At 43.1% G+C, this 19,493-nt stretch overlaps 1 pseudogene across 1 annotated transcript; it reads right to left on the bottom strand.

Annotated features, from left to right (window-relative positions):
• Positions 1–13,798: 13,798 nt before the first annotated feature.
• On the bottom strand, positions 13,799–17,164 carry LOC145568380 (alcohol acyl transferase 1 allele GSd pseudogene; annotated as a pseudogene). The gene is made up of 3 exons (XR_014095820.1): positions 16,733–17,164; positions 15,853–16,062; positions 13,799–14,856 (listed from the first exon to the last, which is right to left on the bottom strand). The product of XR_014095820.1 is annotated as an alcohol acyl transferase 1 allele GSd pseudogene (transcript).
• Between the last annotated feature and the right edge of the window lie 2,329 nt (positions 17,165–19,493).

Raw genomic sequence — 19,493 nt, forward strand, 5'->3', positions numbered from 1 at the left:
AACAATGGGACCTTGCCGAAGGTCCAATGAAGTGGATGAAGACTGGTCCGGTCCAAGTGATGCTGGGCCGAAGGTTTCCTGCACAGCAAATACACGTAAACTGGCCTCGGGGGTGGATTCGAGAAAGACCCCTCTGATGCCGAAGTCAAACAGTGTTTTGAGAGAGAAAACTATGCAAGAGATTTAATGCTTGAGGTTTTTTTTGTGAATTCATGACAAATGATGTAATTGAAGGCTTTTATACCTTAGCATACAAGGAAAGAGGATGCTTGGGCCGGAAATGATCATGGGCTGACCATGACAATTTGGACCACTTGACTTTATGCTGACTTGGCTTAAATGGAGGCTTGGGCCTTGACCTTGGATTATTGGATCATTTAATGACTAGGCCCAATTGGCTTAATTGGACCCAAACAACTTGCCCCCCCCAGACCCGATTTGGAAGGATGACGGGTTTGAATCCAATAAAAATGGAGGGAAGTAAATGATTTAATTAAATCAAAAGATTTAAATTTTAAACAGTCATTAACTAAATAACTGTAATTAAGATAATTAGTGGGGAAGTTGAATGGATAATGGGCGGTTAGTTAAGAGAGAGAGTGTTTAACGGTTACTTAAGGAGGTTTTAAGAGGAATTAAGCATTTTGGCTTTCTAAATTCCCATTTTCTGGAAATATAAACCAAATTCGCCATTTCTCTCCTCATTTCTTCGCCAACTCACTTTCGAACTCTCTAAAACCCAGTGCTTCCGCTTCGAAACTTCGTTCCACACCCGAAATCAAAGCTTGACGCTCAACCCGTTGCTCCAATCCACTGAATCGGCGAGTCTCGATTCTCATAAAGGTAATTTTCTTCGAATTTCCCTTGATTTTCTTAGTTTTTTCAAAGAATTCCTCTTTTCTCGACTTCCTTTCTCGCGAATTCATCAATGGCTCGCTTAAGAGGTCGCCGAACTGGGAGATGAGGTCAGGCCCGGGACCCCAGGGACCGCGCCGACGTATGGAATGGGGAACGCGTCGAGGAAGACCCGGAAAGGGGGATTCCGGCGGTACCCTTGAACGCAGCTGCCCCTCAGCAAGGGGTCGAGGCTGGGGCTGCCCCTCAGCAGGGTGCCGAGGCTGGGGTTGTTGAACAGGAGGAAGATCTGCCTCCTGTGCTCTGGGATTTGCTACCTGGGCATGTTGAATGGCAGAATGCCGAAGCCCAAAGAGCTAAGAGGGACAATACCCCTTATTATTGGTGGGTTAGGCACGCCAAATCTTATCGGTTTGCCGAACAGATCGAGTTACACTACGGCATCCTTGAAGAAGATGGGTATTGGTGCCGAATGCCCTCGCCTACTGACAGAATTTATCGCCCTCCCCCTGGGTATGTGGGAGTATACACTCGGCAATTGCAGTACGGGCTTCGGTTCCCCTTGGATCCCTTTGTCAGGGACATTTTGATAAAATACAGGATCTCCCTGTGCCAGTTGACACCCGTCAGTATTCGGCGGGTAATGACTTATCTCTAGGTATGCAGGTTCTTTGCTGTTGAACCGAATCTGCACTGCTTCCGAAGGATGCATCAGCTGGTGCAGAACACCCAAAGTATATATGGTCACCATGGGGCTGGCTGGTGGCGAATTGAGAGTCATCCACAATATTTGACCATGTTGCCGAACGACTCTTCGGATAAGGACTGGAGAGGCCAGTGGATCTGGGTGAGGGCCCCTGCTGATCCGGAGCATCCCTACTTTTTCGGGGCCCTCGCTATCTCTCCAGGCCCGATCCGAACATGCAAGATTTGGGTCCTGAAGACCCTGATGCCGCCAGCCACCCAAGTTATGAGCAGATGAGCTTCTTCGGGAAGTAGAAAAATCCTGGGGGGAGTGTAGGGAATAAATTCAAGCTTTTAATCCCACTAGCTTGAACCCCACTGTGATCATACACTAAAGTACGGTGGCGTCCAAAAGAGAAGAAGATAGAGCAAAAGAGTCGCCAACAAGTTTTTTAGGAACTTGTAAACCGTTCATAGGATGAAGGTTACACCCCTTAACGATCCAAGAGATCGTCAATTCCATAAGGTCTAGAACCAAATAAGGGTTCGGGGATGAAGGTACAAATCCAACCTAAAAGAGATTGAACCTGCCCTAATAATAGGCCTCTACTTTATTCTGATCGTATTCATGTGCGCTTTTTAATTAACATGCAATCAATAGGTTAACCCTAAACCTGTTTATCTATGTTGGTTGAATTTAATGCACAAATAAACTATTATTGGCGATCACTTGAAATTATAATCAAATTAAACCTAACAATATTATTAATCATCTTATTAAGCGTGATTATAAGTATAGATTCCCTTTAAACATGCATAAAAGTGTGATCAAACAATAACAATAAATATCATCAAGCAACATAATAATCAATATCATGATAAAGTTATAATCATAATAATAATCATCATAAATTATAACAATTATAATCATAATCATGTTCATGTTAATATTAAGGCATAATAATAATAGCAAGATCCTAGGCATGATACTAACAAGATTAATAACAAACCCTAGCATGTCACTAAGCAATAAAAATCAAATCTTTAGCCCTAACATGATACTAACAATCATAAATATTAGGAAGAACATAGGAAGCATCGTAACAATCATATTTAATATTAAAAATACCCTAGACATGATACTAGGAATATCATAATAACAATATAAGCATGATTTCTACATCATAACATCAATAAAAACCATTAAAGTACTTACTTTGATGCCTCGTACCTCTTTCTAATAACAAAATACACACGTTAGTAACTTCAAGGAAAATAATAAACAAACAATTAAATTAAATAATTGAAAGAGAGATTTGGGACCAAACCCTCAGAAATTAAAACCTTTCACGTCTAGGGCGAAGGCAACTTCGAATATGGCTAGGTGTTTCTAGATCTTGCGAATGCGGAATTTTGTATGTGAAAAGCTAAGTTAGAATTAAAAGAAAGAAAGAAAGAATTGATGAATGCTAATTAAAACTGATTGTAGATGAATGTAGATGAGAATTGATGATGAATAATTAAAGAGAGAATTAGAGAATTAATGATTGCGAATGAAAACTGATTGTAGGTGAATGAAAACGGAGTTTTAATACGATATTTATAGAGAAAATCATCCAAAAAGATAAATTAAACAAAACAGAGTCTGACGCACAAAAAACAGAGCTGGCGCCAACCCTGGCTAGCTGGCGCCAGGCACCAACACTAGCGCCAGGCGCCAATGGCTAGCGTCAGGCGCCAGGCCTGGTTCCAGGCGCCAAGGCCTGGGGTCAGGCGCCAAGCCTAATTTTAACGCGTTTTCGAAAATCAGATAAGTTTGCCGTACTGGAGTATAAAATCATATAATTTCCCCGAAAATGCTATTTGATTTTGATTAAAACTCTGAAAAGTCAACAAAAGTCAATTTATCAATGCTAATTGAATTAGGAATGAAAAGAACCTTCTAGAAGAATCTAGAAGACTAAAACCATTCCTAATTGCATTAGGAATGATAAATCATATTAGGCCCTCCCCTAGATCATTGGGCCGTATATAAAGCTCAAACCGGGCCCAGTTTAGTAAATTGGCCATAACTTCCTCAATATTCATCGGAATTGGGCTTATAATATATCGTTGAAAAGGTCTTTGCAAGCCCCATCCAACTACACTACTATTGGACCCATATCATGGACCAACCAAACTGGATTGGCTGTTTTCTCAAAATAAGTTTTCAAAAACAGAGAGAAGAGAAAAGAAATTAAAACTTTCCTCAATATTCATCGCAACACTAGACTTTCCACACTTTCACTTCATTCGATTATGATTCGACGTGAAAGGTACTCATCACTGGGTTTGGTTTTGGGGAGACACAAATGGGTGTCTACAGGGACTGGCCGAATGAAGTTCATCCCCACCCGATGGCTTCCGGATAACCACTACGTCTTCCAAGAGAAGATGTTAGCAGTTGTCGGCCTCAGCAGAAAGCACAGAGGCGGTAAGTTCCTTCGGCTGGGGCCGAGGTCTTTACTTTGTTATTGCTTTGTTTGCTTTGTCCATATCTTAGAGCTAACCTTCAACTTCTCCTTTCAGAGTTGAGCGAGGCTACCTCCGACATTGACTACGATCGGCTGGGAGTGAATGCTGAAAGGGTCATCTTAGACCGAGCTCCAGCTATCACTGCTCCGAAGGATCGTCCTCTGCACCTACACTCGACGGGCCTTTAGATCGAGGCTGCTGCAGATTATCTGAAGCAGAAGCCTTGGTGGGAGAAGCGGGATCCTCTGAGGCCTTTGCTAGCCGAGGAAGTACTCGCCGCTCAGGCTGCTGAAGAGGTGACTAGGGCCATCAACTCCCTAGAAAGGGGTGAAGGGACTTCTAGAGCTGCTGAGGTTCGGCCGAAGACTTTGGTAAGTCTTTCAGCGCTTGCTTTTCTTTTTTCTTCTTCTTTTCTTTTTTTTTTTTTTTTTACTTTTTTTTACTGATCCCTTCTTGCTCCCCCACTTCTACAGTCTGAGGAAGAGGGCAGAAGGAGAGAAGGGAAGGGTTCGGCATCGTCAGACGACCTTTCAGAGCTTGAATCTTCAGACTCTGACGATATAGACAATCAGCCTCTGGAGCAGAGGAAGAGGAGAAGGACGAGCCCAACTGTTATGGGTCCGGGAGAGTTCACGTTGAGGAAAATGCCCGGTGTTGTAATAAGGGAACCTGCTGCTGGCCGAGGCAGGGTACCAAGAAGGACAGGGGGGTCCTCCGCCCCCGACTCAGCCTCCACCGCCGATTCCGTCGCCACCGAAGACCCCTCCACCATCTCCTACTGCTGACATGGAGGTGGACCAGCGAACTCCTGATCTGAAGGAGGGGGTTCCTGAAGTGGTTTCCAACAAGGGGAGTGCTGCTGAGCTCCCTGAGGTTGAAGTTATTGAAGTAGCCGAAGAGGCGGCTACTGCTGAAGACGAGGCCCCTAGGGGCTTCACTGCTGAGATTCAGCGAGAGGTTGACGCCTTGACAAGTCAACCTCTCAGCGAGGCTGAAGGGGCAACGACTGAACCCAAGAAAGCGGACGAAGTTCCATCGACTTCGTTCCCATCCTTCAAGTCTTTCTAGTCTGGGGACATGGGGTTCTCAGCCAAGAAGTGCTCTATCCCAGATGGCGTTAGGGCCGAGATCTGGGGGAGACACGAGGAAAGTGCTGAAGCTTACTTCGGTGGTTGCTCCGAATTATCTGAAATGGAGCAAGTCCGAGAGTGGTCTGTTCGGGCAACCGCTGGAATTGTCGAACCCGGTCCTTCAGTACCAGATCCAGCTAGAGACAACCAGAGGCTGCTGATGCAGGTTTGTAATAAGATCCTGCACCTTCAGCATTTCCAGTTCATTCCACTTGTAATTTTTTATTAACTTAAATTCCATTCTGGCTCCGCAGGTTATCTATAACCACACCCTGACCTGTGAGATGATTGACACGCTCCAGGGAAGGGTGGACATTGCTGAAACAGAGGCGAAGCTCGCCCAGCTGAAGCAGGAGAAGGCCGAGCACAGGGCTAAGGTCGTGATCGACTCCTTCAACACCTTCTGCGATGAAATGGAGAAGGATGTCTTGCCTCACATAGATGAGGGTGAGGCCCTGCTCAAAGCCTTCGGCGCGGTTGACGTTCCCAGCCTCAAAGCCAAGATCCAGCAAAAAATTGACGCTGAGGTTAAATCTCAAGTGCTGGCCCGAGATGAGATATCTCGGCAGAAGCTCAAGATCTTGGAGGCTAACGTCAAACAACACCGCGAAGCCTGTGAAGTGAGGGAGAAGGAGTTGGCCGAGGCCGAGATTCAGCTGGAGTCTCAGCGGCAGAGTATCACCAGCCTGGAGGTTCAGCTGAAGAACCAGGAGGAAGATCTTTCCCAGGCTCGTGACAAGGCCGAGCAGACTGAGGAGAGGCTTGCTGATACCGAGGCTCAGTTGAAGGAGCAGCGAGAGTCCTCCCAGAAAGCCTTGGAGGAGGTGCAGAAGAAGCTGGCCGATGCTGAGACTCAGCTAGCCCACAGGGTTTACACCCAGGAGGAGTACTCGACTGCCTACCTCAGCGGCTATGGGGTTGCTCGGAGACTGGCTCTTCACGCTGCGCCCGATATGGACTGGTACCAGTGCGAAATCTGGGCTGAGGACCCCAAGGATCCTCATATGCAACAAGCCAGTCAGGCTGAGGTTGATTTGCTGGCTCGCCTCCAAGCCGAGGATGCTGAGATGAAGGAGGCTGAGCTGAAAGAAGCTGAGATGAAGGAGGCTGAGCTGAAAGAAGCTGAGATGAAAGAAGCTGAAGTCCAGGCTTCAGTTCAACCCGCCTCTTCTGCAGCTGGGGCCGATGCCGTGCTGGGCTCCACCCTCGTTGGGATGCCTGACCCTCCAGCTGAAGCCTAGGGACTCGGGCAGTCGTCTTTAGAATCTTGCGGATCAACGTGCTCTTAAAATGGAAGACGCCGCTTCTGACTGTTTTTGCCTCTGTTTTTGCTTCAGCTTGCCTCACTGTACAAACTGTTTAATTTTTTTTGCCTTGTACGCATTTCGGCAGCTGTTATTTTCCGCTTGTGGGCGGCTGCCGATATTATCTTTTAGTTTGCTTGAATATTTATGCTTTGTAGCTCGTAATCCGAGCATGATTTCGTATTTATGAATTTGATATTTCCCTCATACTGCTTTGCTTTGAACTTGCATTTTTTTTTTTGCCAAGTACAAAGCTTCAGCTTAGAGGTCTCAACTGAGGCGGCCTGCACTTGCTGTGCTTCTTGCCTCCCCAGAGATTTGAAGACTTGCTCTTCAGATTTTTGAGATCATTATTATTTTCCTTGTCTATTTTCTGCCAGTTTATGCTTTTGCTCTTGATTTTCTGCCTATCTTGAAAATGGATATCTCAAACACAGGGCCAACTGAAGGCAGTGTTTCAGATAATGGCTATCTGGGATACAAGGCTCAGTTAAGGCAATATCCTAGATTTGTCCATGGACTCATTACCTTGTAGAACAAGTCTTACCGAGGTTTTCACCCCAGCTAAAAGACCAGAGTCCTTTAAAAAGGCGAGTTTATCGGCAATCCGAAACCTGGTGCTCTGAGGGCGAAGGTTTCGAACAGGGCCGAAGGAAACCCTTAAAGAGTAGATAACATAAAGAAAAAGTGGAAGAGTAAAGGTTGCAAATGTTTGTAGAAAATAGCGGCTCTAAGGCCTTTCATTAATAATTCGAAATGTACTTACAAAGATTGTTCTGCCCCGAAGGGTTTACACATGATATTTTTTAAGTACATCGGTGTTCCAGTGATTTTTCAGCTCAGTTCCATCCAACTGCCGAAGTCGGTATGTTCCCGGCTGGAGTTCATCATAAACTTCATAGGGTCCCTCCCAAGTGGCTGAGAGTTTCCCATGAATTCAGCCCTTCTGCACTGCAGCAGCATTCCGAAGGACGAGGTCTCCAACTTTGAGAGGCCTCGTCTGGACCCTTCGGTTGTAAAATTTACTGACTCTCTGCTTATATGCGGCCATTCTGACCCGGGCCGAGTCTCTTACTTCGTCAAGGAAATCGAGAGATTCCTTCATAAGTTGCTCATTCTCGGCCGAGAAGTGGTGCACTCGCAGGCTTTCAGTGCCAATATCTACTAGGAGAACGACTTCGACACCGTACACCAACTCAAAGGGTGAATGGCCCGTTGCCTTTTTTTCGGTTGTCCGAAGGGACCAGAGAGTTCCTGGGAGCTCCTCCAGCCACTTGGACTTTTGATCCTCCACCCTCTTTTTGAGGGCATTCAGAATCTGCTTATTTGCAGCTTCGGCTTGTCCATTACTTTGCGGGTGGCATACCGCTGAATATGCCAATTTGATGCCGAACTGATCTGTATACCGCTTCAGCGGCAGATTATTGAATTGCCTTCCATGATCGAAGACAAATACTTTCGGGATGCTAAAACGAGTGATGATATTCTGCCAGATAAACTTCCTGACAGTTTGCTCTGTTATGTTCGAGGCTGCTTCGGCCTCAATCCATTTACTGAAATAGTCAACCCCGACTATCAGCCATTTTTTCTGGTATGCGGCATCCGAAAGTGGGCCAAGGATATCCAACCCCCATTGAGCAAATGGGAGCGGACTCAGCACAGGCTGAAGCTCTTGGGCTGGCCGATGGATGACTGGTGCGAATTTTTGGCATTTTTCGCATTTTCTGACCAATTCCTTAGCGTCTGAGATCATGGTGGGCCAATAGTACCCTGCCCTTAATGCTTTGTGGGCCAGAGTCCTTCCCCCGATGTGGTTCCCACAGATGCCGAGGTGGATCTCCTGAAGGATATAATCTGCATCTGTTGGCCCCACGCATTTCAGTAATGGGGCTGAGAAGGATTTTTTTAGCAGCTCCCCGTTGAAGATAATGAACCTTGAACCGGTTCGCTTCAACTTGGAGGCCAAAATTCTGTCTTCGGGAATTTCTCCCCGAAGCTTGAAAGCTAGGATGGGGTCCATCCAGCTTGGTTCTTGGTTAACGCAGCACACTTCAGGTGCTTCGTCGACACTTCTTTCTCGGCGCACCTCCACATAAACAGATCGGTTCAGCTCAGTGAGAGTTGAACTAGCAAGTTTGGAGAGTGCATCGGCTTGAGCATTCTGACCCCTTGGGATCAGCTGAACTTCAAAAGTTCTCAGCTTCGCAATAACTGATTTGATCTTGGCAAGGTAAGATATCATTGAGGGCTCTTTGGCCTCAAAACTGCCACCAATCTGATATGCAACTAGCTGAGAGTCTGTCTTCAGACAAACGTGCTCGGCTTCCAGCGAGATGCATAATACTAGGCCGGCAATGGCCGCCTCATATTCTGCTTCGTTATTCGAAGCTTTGAATGAAAATTTTAGTGCGTACTCGAAGGACTTGCCTTCAGGAGAGGTTATGACCACCCCTGCCCCGAACCGTTCACAGTGGAAGAACTATCCGTGAACACCGTCCAGGTTTTCTTTTCATCATCTAGCGTCTCCTGGTACGAGCATTCGGCCAGGAAGTCCGCCAGAGCTTGAGCCTTTATGGCTGCTCTCGGCTGGTAGCTGATGCTGAACTCTGTGAGCTCGAAAGCCCACTTGGCCAGCCTACTAGATTTTTCGACTTTGCCGAGAACCTTTTCCAGCGGCTGATCAGTCAGAACCACTATCTGATGACAATCAAAATAGGGTCTTAACTTCCTAGCAGCTACCACCACTGCATAAGCAACTTTTTCGAGTAAGGGGTAGCGGGTCTCGGCATCCGTCAGAGTGTGACTGACGAAGTAGATCGGTTGCTGAATTTTATTTTCTTCCCTCAGCATCACTGCACTGATGGTGGCCGGGCTAACAGCCACATATAAGTATAGAGACTCTCCCTCTACTGGGCTAGCCAGTGTTGTAAGTTGAGCAAGGTGCTCCCGAAGCTGCTTGAAGGCTTCTCTTTGCTCGTCTTCCCAAACGAGTTCTTTTGTTTTTGGGAGTTTCAGGGCTTTGAAGAAAGGTAACCCCTTATCCGAGGCTCTGGAGATGAACCTCGAGAGCGCCGCCATTCTTCCGGTGAGCCGTTGAACGTCCCTCTTTGTCTTCGGCTCGGGAAGATCGAGTGCTGCCTGCACCTTGGCGGGATTGGCATCAATCCCTCTTTTGTTGACCATGAAGCCAAGGAATTTCCCTGACTTCACGCCGAAGACACACTTCTTCGGATTCAGCTTCATTTGGTGCTTTCTTAGGGTGGCGAAAGTTTCTGCCAGGTCCTTAACATGGTCTTCATCTATTTTACTCTTGACGATTGAATCGTTAACGTAGACTTTCATGTTTCGGCCCTTTTGCTCGGCAAAAACTTGGTCCACCAATCTTTGGTATGTTGCCCCCGCATTTTTCAATCCGAAGGGAATCATCTTGTAGTTGTACACCCCGGCGTTCGTGACGAATGCCGTCTTTGTTCGGTCGTCGGGATGCATGAAGATCTGATGATACCCAGAAAATGCGTCCATGAAACTAAGCAAGGCATGGCCACTTTTCGAGTCGACTAGTTGATCGATCCTCGGCAAGGGATAGAAATCCTTCGGACACGCCCTATTTAGGTACGTGAAGTCAACGCACATTCTCCAGGTGTCGTTTGTCTTCTGAACCATCACAACATTAGCCAGCCATTCTGGATACTGACAGGGTTCGATGAAGACTGCATCCAGCAACTTTTTGACCTCGGCTGCGATGTCTCGGTTCTTATTTGCGGAGTAATTCCGCTTCTTTTGCTTAACTGGCCGACACGTTAGGTCGACATTAAGCTTATGGGAGATGAGGTCTGGACTTATCCCGGGCATGTCAGCTGCCGAGAAAGCAAACACATCTCGGTTGTCCCGAAGGAGTTGGATGAGTTCAACGCGGACTTTCGGATCAAGATCCAGCCCGATTGTAACGCATTTTTTGGCGTCTCCTTCGGTCAACTCGACCGTTTCGATCCGCTGGTCCAGCTCCATTGCCGTGGGGCTGGACTCTTCGTCTTCTGGCCTGCTGTCTATGTCCGCATGGGTTCCAGATTTTTTCTTTTGGGCTTACTCTCTGAGTCTTTCGGCTTAGATGATGAGCTAGTCTTTTCTTTTCCTGTCCCTTTTTCTCTGGACAGGTCTCCTTGAGCCGAAGCACTTAGGCCTTTCGGCTTCTTTGCGCTCGACTGCCTATCTTTCTCATTCTCATCCTCGTCGTCATCTTTGGAATGACTTGTGGATGGCTTGAGGTAGTTGCACCTTCGGGCCTCCTTTTGGCTGCCCTCGATCCTTTCAGGGTAGCCGGCATCCGAGACATAGATCATCAGCTGATGATATGTTGAGACTACCCCTTGGATCTCGTGAATTATAGGTCTCCCCATGATCACGTTGTACACGGAAGGAGCATCGATGACCAAGAATTCGGTCATGACGTTCCTAGCTGCCTCATCACAGTCGATGGTGACAGGAAGCGTTACCTTCCCGTCTGGGTAAGTTGAGGCCCCGTTAAATCCAGATACTGGGTAGGGTACCGGCGTGAGGTGCTTGGGCTTCAGCTTAATTTGATTGTAGGCCTTTCGGAACAAGATGTTTGCTCCGCTGGCACCATCAACAAGAACCTTGCTGACGTCGTGGTTGGCCACCGTGGCGACAATCACCAACGGATCCTCGTGAGGAAACGTCACCCCTCGTCAGTCGGCGGCTGTGAACGTCATGTTCGGCACCGGCGATTGAGGAGGCTGAATGCTGGCGTTGTTCACCTGATGGGTCAGAGCCCTAAGGTGACGTTTGTGCTCCCTCCGAGAACATATTCCTCCCGAGATCACGTTAATTGGGGGGAATTTTCCCTCCGCGTTTTTGCTGTTCTTTCGGGGGAAATTGAGGTCTTGCCGAGAGTCCTTTTCGGATTTCTCAGCCTCTTTTTTCTCGCGGTGATCCGCGATATATTTTTTCAAGTATCCCTTCCGGACCACATCTTCGATTTGGTCCTTCAGCTGGATACATTCTTCGGTGTTGTGTCCCGGTGATTCGTGGAACTCACACCACTGGTTTTTATTTTTGCGCTGATACCACTCAGGGAGTGATCGCAGCTTCCTATAGCTCTGCTCTTCCTTCGTCACGCTGTAGATTTTAGCGCGCGAGAGGGTCAGCGGAGTATAGGACTCATATCTGCCTGTGAAAGGGACATATTTTTCTTTCTTCGGCTCGTTGGCTGAAGGTTGCTCGGAGGCTTTCGCCTTCTGGCCTTGGCCTTCAGACGTTTGCTTTTGCTTCCCACCCCTAGATTGGGGTTGGGATTTTGTCTTGTTCCACTCTTCGGCTCGGATGAATTTATCCTAGGCGTTCAGAGCCTCCTCCAGGGTCTGCGGGGTATGCATGACCATGAAGTCTAGGAACTTTCCAGGCTGAAGGCCATTCTGCATTGCAAAAACGGCCAGTCCCTGGTCCAGCTGAGAAACGCTGGATGACTCGTTGCTGAAACGAGTCAGTAGACTCGGAGACTCTCGGTCTCCCCTTGCTGCAGGCCCATGAGCTCTGTAGTGGTCTTCTCTCGGCGGTTTGCCGTGGATAATTTGCTCTTGAACTTGGTGGACAGGTCGTCCCACCCCGTTATAGAGCCTTCCTTTACTCCCTTGGAGATCCACGCTTGCGCGACCCCCTTGAGAGTGGTGGGAAAATATTTGCACCAGGTCGCTTCGGACCTTGGGCAAAGATGCATGTGCCCATCGTAAGAGGCAATATGGTCCTTCGGATCCGAAGTTCCATCATATGTAATGTGCGACGGTATTTTAACCGTAGGCACATGCTCTTCCAGAATCCATTGCTCGAATGGAGAACTGGTAGGTAGCATCACGGCCTTGCCTTTATTCCTGGCCGAAGGGACCGCGCTCCGCCCTCTTAGAGAGGTAGGAGTGGTTTTCGTCCCTGGCTGGGAAGCTTGGGCCTCGGCTACAGGAAATGAGAGGCGGCTATGCACACTCAGTTCCCTGCCGCCGAGTTGGCCGAGAACGCTTCGGCGAACAGTCTCGGGTCGCTCTCGGTGGGCACTTTCCGGCCGAGAGGCTGAGCTGCTGCTCTTATGAGTTTCTGGCCGAGAGGTAGAGGATCCTTTAAAAAAGTGAGGGTTCTTTTTCCTCTCCTTTTCGGTCTTCCAGGTATCCTCTTCCTACTCTTCCAGCTCCTTGAAGGAAGGAGGTTTCCCCCCCTCGTGGTCAAGTTTCCTCCGCTGATGCCTGGTATGCGGAGGAGTTCGGTCGCGAGGTGGAGGCATATTTTGTGCCCTCATTGCTTCCATGAGCACCGCCAGTGCTCTTGCCACTTCTTCCGAGCTGGGCCCCGTAAGAGGGGTCCTCGGCTGAGTGTGGGAGTGAGAGCGGATGGTCAATGGTTGGCTTTGGGGCACTGATTGAGTCCTATGATCGGACTGACTTCTGTTGGACCGAGGAGGACTCGGTCTATGATGAGAGTTGTGAATTACGGGAGAAAGGGAATCCTCCCGGTATGATCCTCCCCCAGAACTGGCACCCTTAGAAGAGTTCCGGTCCAGCGAAGGTGATGGTGTAGGAGTCTTAGGCCTTTCGCCCGCTCCTTGACTTAGTCTCTTGTTCTTGCGGTTCTTAGCCATTGCTACTAAGATTTTTGCAAGATGATTTTGATTGGCTTGAAGATTTTTTGAAAGTCTTCCCCACAGACGGCGCCAAATTGTTTCGGGTGAAAACAATGGGACCTTGCCGAAGGTCCAATGAAGTGGATGAAGACTGGTCCGGTCCAAGTGATGCTGGGCCGAAGGTTTCCTGCACAGCAAATACACGTAAACTGGCCTCGGGGGTGGATCTGAGGAAGACCCCTCCGATGCCGAAGTCAAACAGTGTTTTAAGAGAGAAAGCTATGCAAGAGATTTAATGCTTGAGGCTTTTTTGTGAATTCATGACAAATGATGTAATTGAAGGCTTTTATACCTTAGCATACAAGGAAAGAGGATGCTTGGGCCGGAAATGATCATGGGCTGACCATGACAATTTGGACCACTTGACTTTATGCTGACTTGGCTTAAATGGAGGCTTGGGTCTTGACCTTGGATTATTGGATCATTTAATGACTAGGCTCAATTGGCTTAATTGGACCCAAACACTAAGTAAATATGTAGTAGGGGCATTTGATACAATAATAACTCTCTCAATAGTAAGAAGTAATAATAAACATCATTAGAAACTGGAATCATGTCCCGATACTTCATATCTTACTTAACATTATTAATAAAACATGCTTAATCTTCTAATAAGTAAGTATCATATATACCACTAACTCAATGCTAACATAGTATGTAAATAATGTTATGCTAGAATTTAGGAATCACTATTCATCAATTTGGAAATCTCATCTATTAATTAATCCTTCATTCTTGCGCATGTAATTAAGCTATGAAGTAGTACCAAACCCGGAAGCTTTAAACAACCTTAATCTTCAAAATCATCAACCATTTTAGTTCACACGTAATCAAGCAATTCAACTACTACATCCGTTAAATGTTATGTGCAATTTTGGGGTATTATTAGTGAGATATAAAATATTTCAAAGTTGCACATAACATTTAACAAAGGTAGTATACATGCGTGCATTTAGCAATCTAGCTAAAGCCTAGCAATCTCATAACTTGCTTGTATAATACGTGAGTTTTCACGTTGATCATCAACGATTTTTCGCAACTCTTCCTTTAACCTACTCATCGCTTGTAAAGGCAAAAGCATAAGCACAACCCTAACCATTTCTCCTCTATCATTCTCAAACCGTGTAAACATACTTTGCACAAAATGTGGCCTAGGAACTCCGGCATACAACGGAGTTCCCCACCCGAAATCAACCTTTTCGAGTCCTACATACACATGATTTGTGGTCATCCAATGCAAATACTCCGTATAATCCGGCCTTCCATTACTAACCGTATAATCCAACATAGATCTAACATATTCCTCGTTCGCTTTTTCTTTTGATTCCTTTACTAATTGTAATGCATAAGTCCATGAATTTTCGCGTAACAAATCCTTAGCTTTTGTGGCTACTGTAGGGCAAACAACTGCATTACCATAGTAACCGGTTGGTATAGGCGTGAATTGTTTTCCCCGTATACTTATGTACATCGAAAACTTAACGATTTCCTCGGGTTCGGGTTGAAGGGCAATCGTACGACATCTCCACATGAATGCACATAGTAGCTCAAACGTCGAGCTAGAGTGTTGTACGTTGGGAGGAAATAGGTTGCGGATTGCTCGTATTTGTTTCGGACCAAAGTGGAAGCATCCTCGGACCATGTTGCCTCCATCCTTAAATTGTTTTTCATGATTTATTTCTCCAGCCTATTTGAAAAAATAAAATAAAATAAAATCAATTATCAGATGTCTCAATTATAGAAGTGTTGTTGATAGCAAAAGTGATAACTTATAAGGTAGTTGTTGGCAAAATTTGCAAATAAAAAAGGTGATGCGAGGAAATAAAAAATATTTCGTTTAGAAAATTATTTTTCATTGCTCTCATGATGATAGAACATAATAAAACTTTGTCAAGACAAGGGTATATGTAAGAGGATTTATAAATGAAGAATTTTTTCAAGATAAATATATAATTTGTCATTGATGTTTAATTAATATTTTGTTATTTTTATTAATATTTGTAAACATTTGTTCTTACAAAACTCTTCTTAAAGTCACCCTAACATGTTCCAATTTATTAGATTAGTGATTAGTAGTACGGAGTAAAAGTTACCCTTGTTCCATTTGAATTGCCCAACAAATCCAAAAAAATACTTATTAAATGGGTCAAAGAGGACAAGTAAATACTCCATAGAAAAAAAAGGGAGTAAAAGAATTATGTTAAAGATTAATCATTTAGTTATTAATTGAGTACGAGTATTAAATTATTATTTCCTACATTTTTTCAACCATCGCTTTACTCTATCAACATTCATGTAAAAAGTTAAATGGTCCAAGCCGTCCAACTAAAGACTTTTGTACAAACAACTAACCTGATAAGAGACTCATTGTATATTCTTACATTAGTTGATCGAATATATTGTGAAACTGTACGTAATGATTAGTTATAAAATATCCAAAAATTATACAAAAGTGTGTGGTCCAACAGTAACATAATAAACACACTATGTACCTTAGTACCTTACTAATTTATTTAAACAAAATCTATTTTTATTTATTTATTTACATGTCATTACATTACACTGATGAGTACTATATTTATCTTGCTTATTTAACTCAAAAAAAAAAAAAAAAAAAAAAATTGATGAAGTAAAGTATATATCGTACGAATTGTTGAGATTTTTTAAAATAAATTTTATTTACCTCTTCATATTCAAGATGTGCGCAAGTCACTCGCGGGGGGTTTTTAGCGATCAGAAGCTCCCTTTTCCAAAGAGGCATAACTGAAGGTTTTGGTAAACCTCTTGATAATTCAGCCATTGCTTGCAATAGTTGCGCAAATCCTGGTGTATCACACACCGTATGGTTGAATCGTACTCCCAATATAAAACCACCGCAAATTAAACGAGTCACCTGCATTAGTACAACTTTTATTCGATTAATTATTTTTGTACGATGTTTTAACTTTAAAATAAATTAAAAAAGCTACTGCCTCCGTAGTTGCAACTTTAGAATATTTTATATCTCACAAATAATACTCCAAAGTTGCAACTGATATTAAATGGAGGTAATATTTTAATTCTATCACCCAATAATTTTCTTGACCTAATATTTTTATTTTATTTTAATAACTTTATTAAGATCTAGTGGTCTTAAGTGACTACTGTGTGATAAAAAGAAATGTGTGTTAACTAAATAAAATAAAGTACTCCCTCCGTCTCCGAATGTTTGTCACGAAAATTCATGGGAATTATGGTGGAAAATGTTGAGTAATGAAAGTATTTTGGAAAGTGAAATTCCCAACAAATAAAGTAATAAAATTGCATTTAAAAGAGAAATTTCCAATAAAAAATGTTAGGATAGAATAGGAAGATGACTTAATAAAGACAAAAAATGAGGGTATATAAGTCTTTTTTTTATGTAATTTAATAATTATGAAAATATAAATGTTACAAACATATAGGACCACTTAAAATGGCAAAAGTGACTAACATTTGGGGACGGATGAAGTAATATTTTTTGATCGAATTATTCATTAAAAAATTAGGTAATTTTAAGGGACGGAATGAATACTAGAACATACCTGAAATAGCAATAAGGGGCAACCTACAATCCCCTTGGAGCCAGGGACATCATAAAGGAAGTCCTCCAACAAAGGACATGGAGGTAGAATTCGAGTTCGAATCTCCTCCAAACTAACATTGGCGTCTGCTTCAATAAACAACACACCTTCGTCATTACAACCAACCATCAACTTCCTATTTGGCCCTTCCCTTAGCCGACCGGCGAAAGGGTAGTAGTACACTAGGGCTTTTGCAAGAGCCTCCTTGATCACTTTCGCTGGATCTTTCCCAGCTTTTGATCGGTTCGCTTTGAAAGCCATGATCACTTGAGGTCGAACTCGAAGGCCTTGTTGATCATCTATGTCTGATAGCTCTTTTAGTTCTCTTCTTGAGGGTTTTTCTGGCACCACTACCACTGCTTCTTGCCTTGTTACTTTGATGATCTTCTCCATATATGTAATAATTTAAAGCTTTAATTTAGGGTTTTACTCCTAAATTTAGGGTACTTGTTTACAACAATCTAGGAATTGTATTCTAGTGTCTTATTATCTTGGGGATTTTGAGAATAGAGAACCAAGCTTGAAATGTGTAAGAGCCTAGCTAAGAAGGCACGTATTTAAACACAAAGAAATAGCTATCCCCACACACCCACAAAATTTGTCTTTTTTCAAATAAAAATACTAGTACTCCCTCCGTTTTAAAATACTTGCTCCACTTTCCTTTTTCGACCGTTTTTAAATACTTGCTCCATTTTCTTATTTGGAAAGTTTTTACAATATTTAACTAATTTCTCTCACCTAGTAGATCCACCACATATAATCTCTCCTCCAATCCTCTCCACTACTTTTGTTTTTTACAATTTTTTATTCTTCCACTTACCCCACTACCTCCATATATTATTATTTTCTCCAATTTCTCCTAAAACTCCGCGCATGAAAAAATGGAGCAAGTATTCAAAAACGGAGGGAGTACTTCGTATCATCTTACCTGAAGTGTACATTTGTCCCTAAATAAAAGTTTTATTTAATCAATATTTATTTCTTTTTAACCTTTAATCAACTAAATCATGGAGTATCTTTTTTAAAATTTTAAATTAGTTTTTATCTACCATTTAAGAATCAAATCACATGTATGTATTCACCTTCTATCATTTTTTTTATTCACCTTCCTAAAAATGTGTGACAACGACTATTATTTGGAATCGAAGGGACGTACAATGTATTGCATAAAAATAGCAATCAAAACATAAGTTGGATGGTCATGTTGTAAGGACCATAAAAAGAAACTTTTAACTAAAATAGTAAGGGACCATTACTAAATTAAAATTGCTAACCAGGCCACCCCAAACAATTATTTTCCTGGATGTAGATATATATTGACTAATCAACTCAACATACAATAATAACCACAGAATCATGTAAAGCAATGTATAATAGAAGAAATTAGTATGGACTATTATATAAACAAGAAACACAAATTAAAGATTTAACATGGAAAAACTCACTATTTTGTATGATAAGATAAAAAAACCATAAAACCTACATTTAGGAATATAAGGGACTTTTAGTATATTTTTGTTTTAATTGTTTTACTTCATTGTCAATTTAAAGTATTTTTTGTTTTTGTTTTAGGGCCTGTTCACATTTACTTAATTTCAGTTCAGTTCAGCCCCAATCAGTTAAGTTCAGTTCTAACTCCTAATTTCCTTTTCTCATAAAATATTCAGTTCAGCTCCAATCAGTCCAGTTCAGCTCCAATCAGTTCATTTCAGTTCAATTCAGCTCCAATCAGTTCAGTTCAGTTTAGTTCAGTAAATATGAACATGCCCTTAATTGTTTAATATATATCATACATTCATACTTGTATAATAATTGTATAATATAGGCCGTATAATTAGCTTAAATTAAATCAAAATAAGGCAAACTTGTACTAAATATGTTAATTTTACAATAAAAATCCTAAGGTTTTTATTATTTTTAATTTTCTCTGGCAAATTTGGTTTTCAGTATCAAATGAACCCTAAGATACTCAACAATGACTACAAAGTTTCGCTTACTAAGATTTTCTTTAACACTTTGTTTGGATAGGGAGAAATGGAAGGAAAGAAGAGAAGATAAATGGAGGGGGACAAAATCTCTTGTTTGGGTAAAAGATTGGGGGAAGGAAGGGGAAGGAGAGGGAGGGATCCATTTCCCCTCTCTCTTTAATAACCATAATCTCTTCAAAATTGGAGAGATTTGGAGGGAAAATGGAGCTCACCTCCCCCTCCCTTTCTTTTCCCTCCCCTTCCTTCATTTTCCCTCCCCTTCTTTTCCTTCCTTCTTTGCTATCCAAATTCCAAACAAAGCGTAAATTATTCTCTCGTTACTCACCATTACAGCGAGCTTAGTGGCGCAATTATACAGGACGGAGATAAAAAAATATATAGCATGCGCAATAACACATGTTTCCTAATGAAAGAAGCAGTATTTGGTTATGTGATAGTCTATGCCCTCTCTACCTCTTATTTTTTTGCCCCATTAAGATATTGAATTTACTTTTTAAATTTTTGGTTAAATAGTTGATGCGAGAGAAGTGTTGTGCGATTAATTCTTGTAGTGGTTGTATGAGTAAAGGTGCATGTGTTTTTACTACCAAAAATAGTATGAAGTAAACTTAAAAGGATAGACAAAATAGGAAAATAAACTGAGGTAAATTGAGGGACAGATAGAGTAGTTTGCTAAATTGAACTCTTAGCATAATGATACCGTCCATTTATCTCAACCCACACGACTCCTTCAT

This window comes from Chenopodium album, chromosome 2 (assembly GCF_948465745.1).
Source record: "Chenopodium album chromosome 2, dcCheAlbu1.1, whole genome shotgun sequence".
NCBI lineage: Eukaryota > Viridiplantae > Streptophyta > Magnoliopsida > Caryophyllales > Amaranthaceae > Chenopodium > Chenopodium album.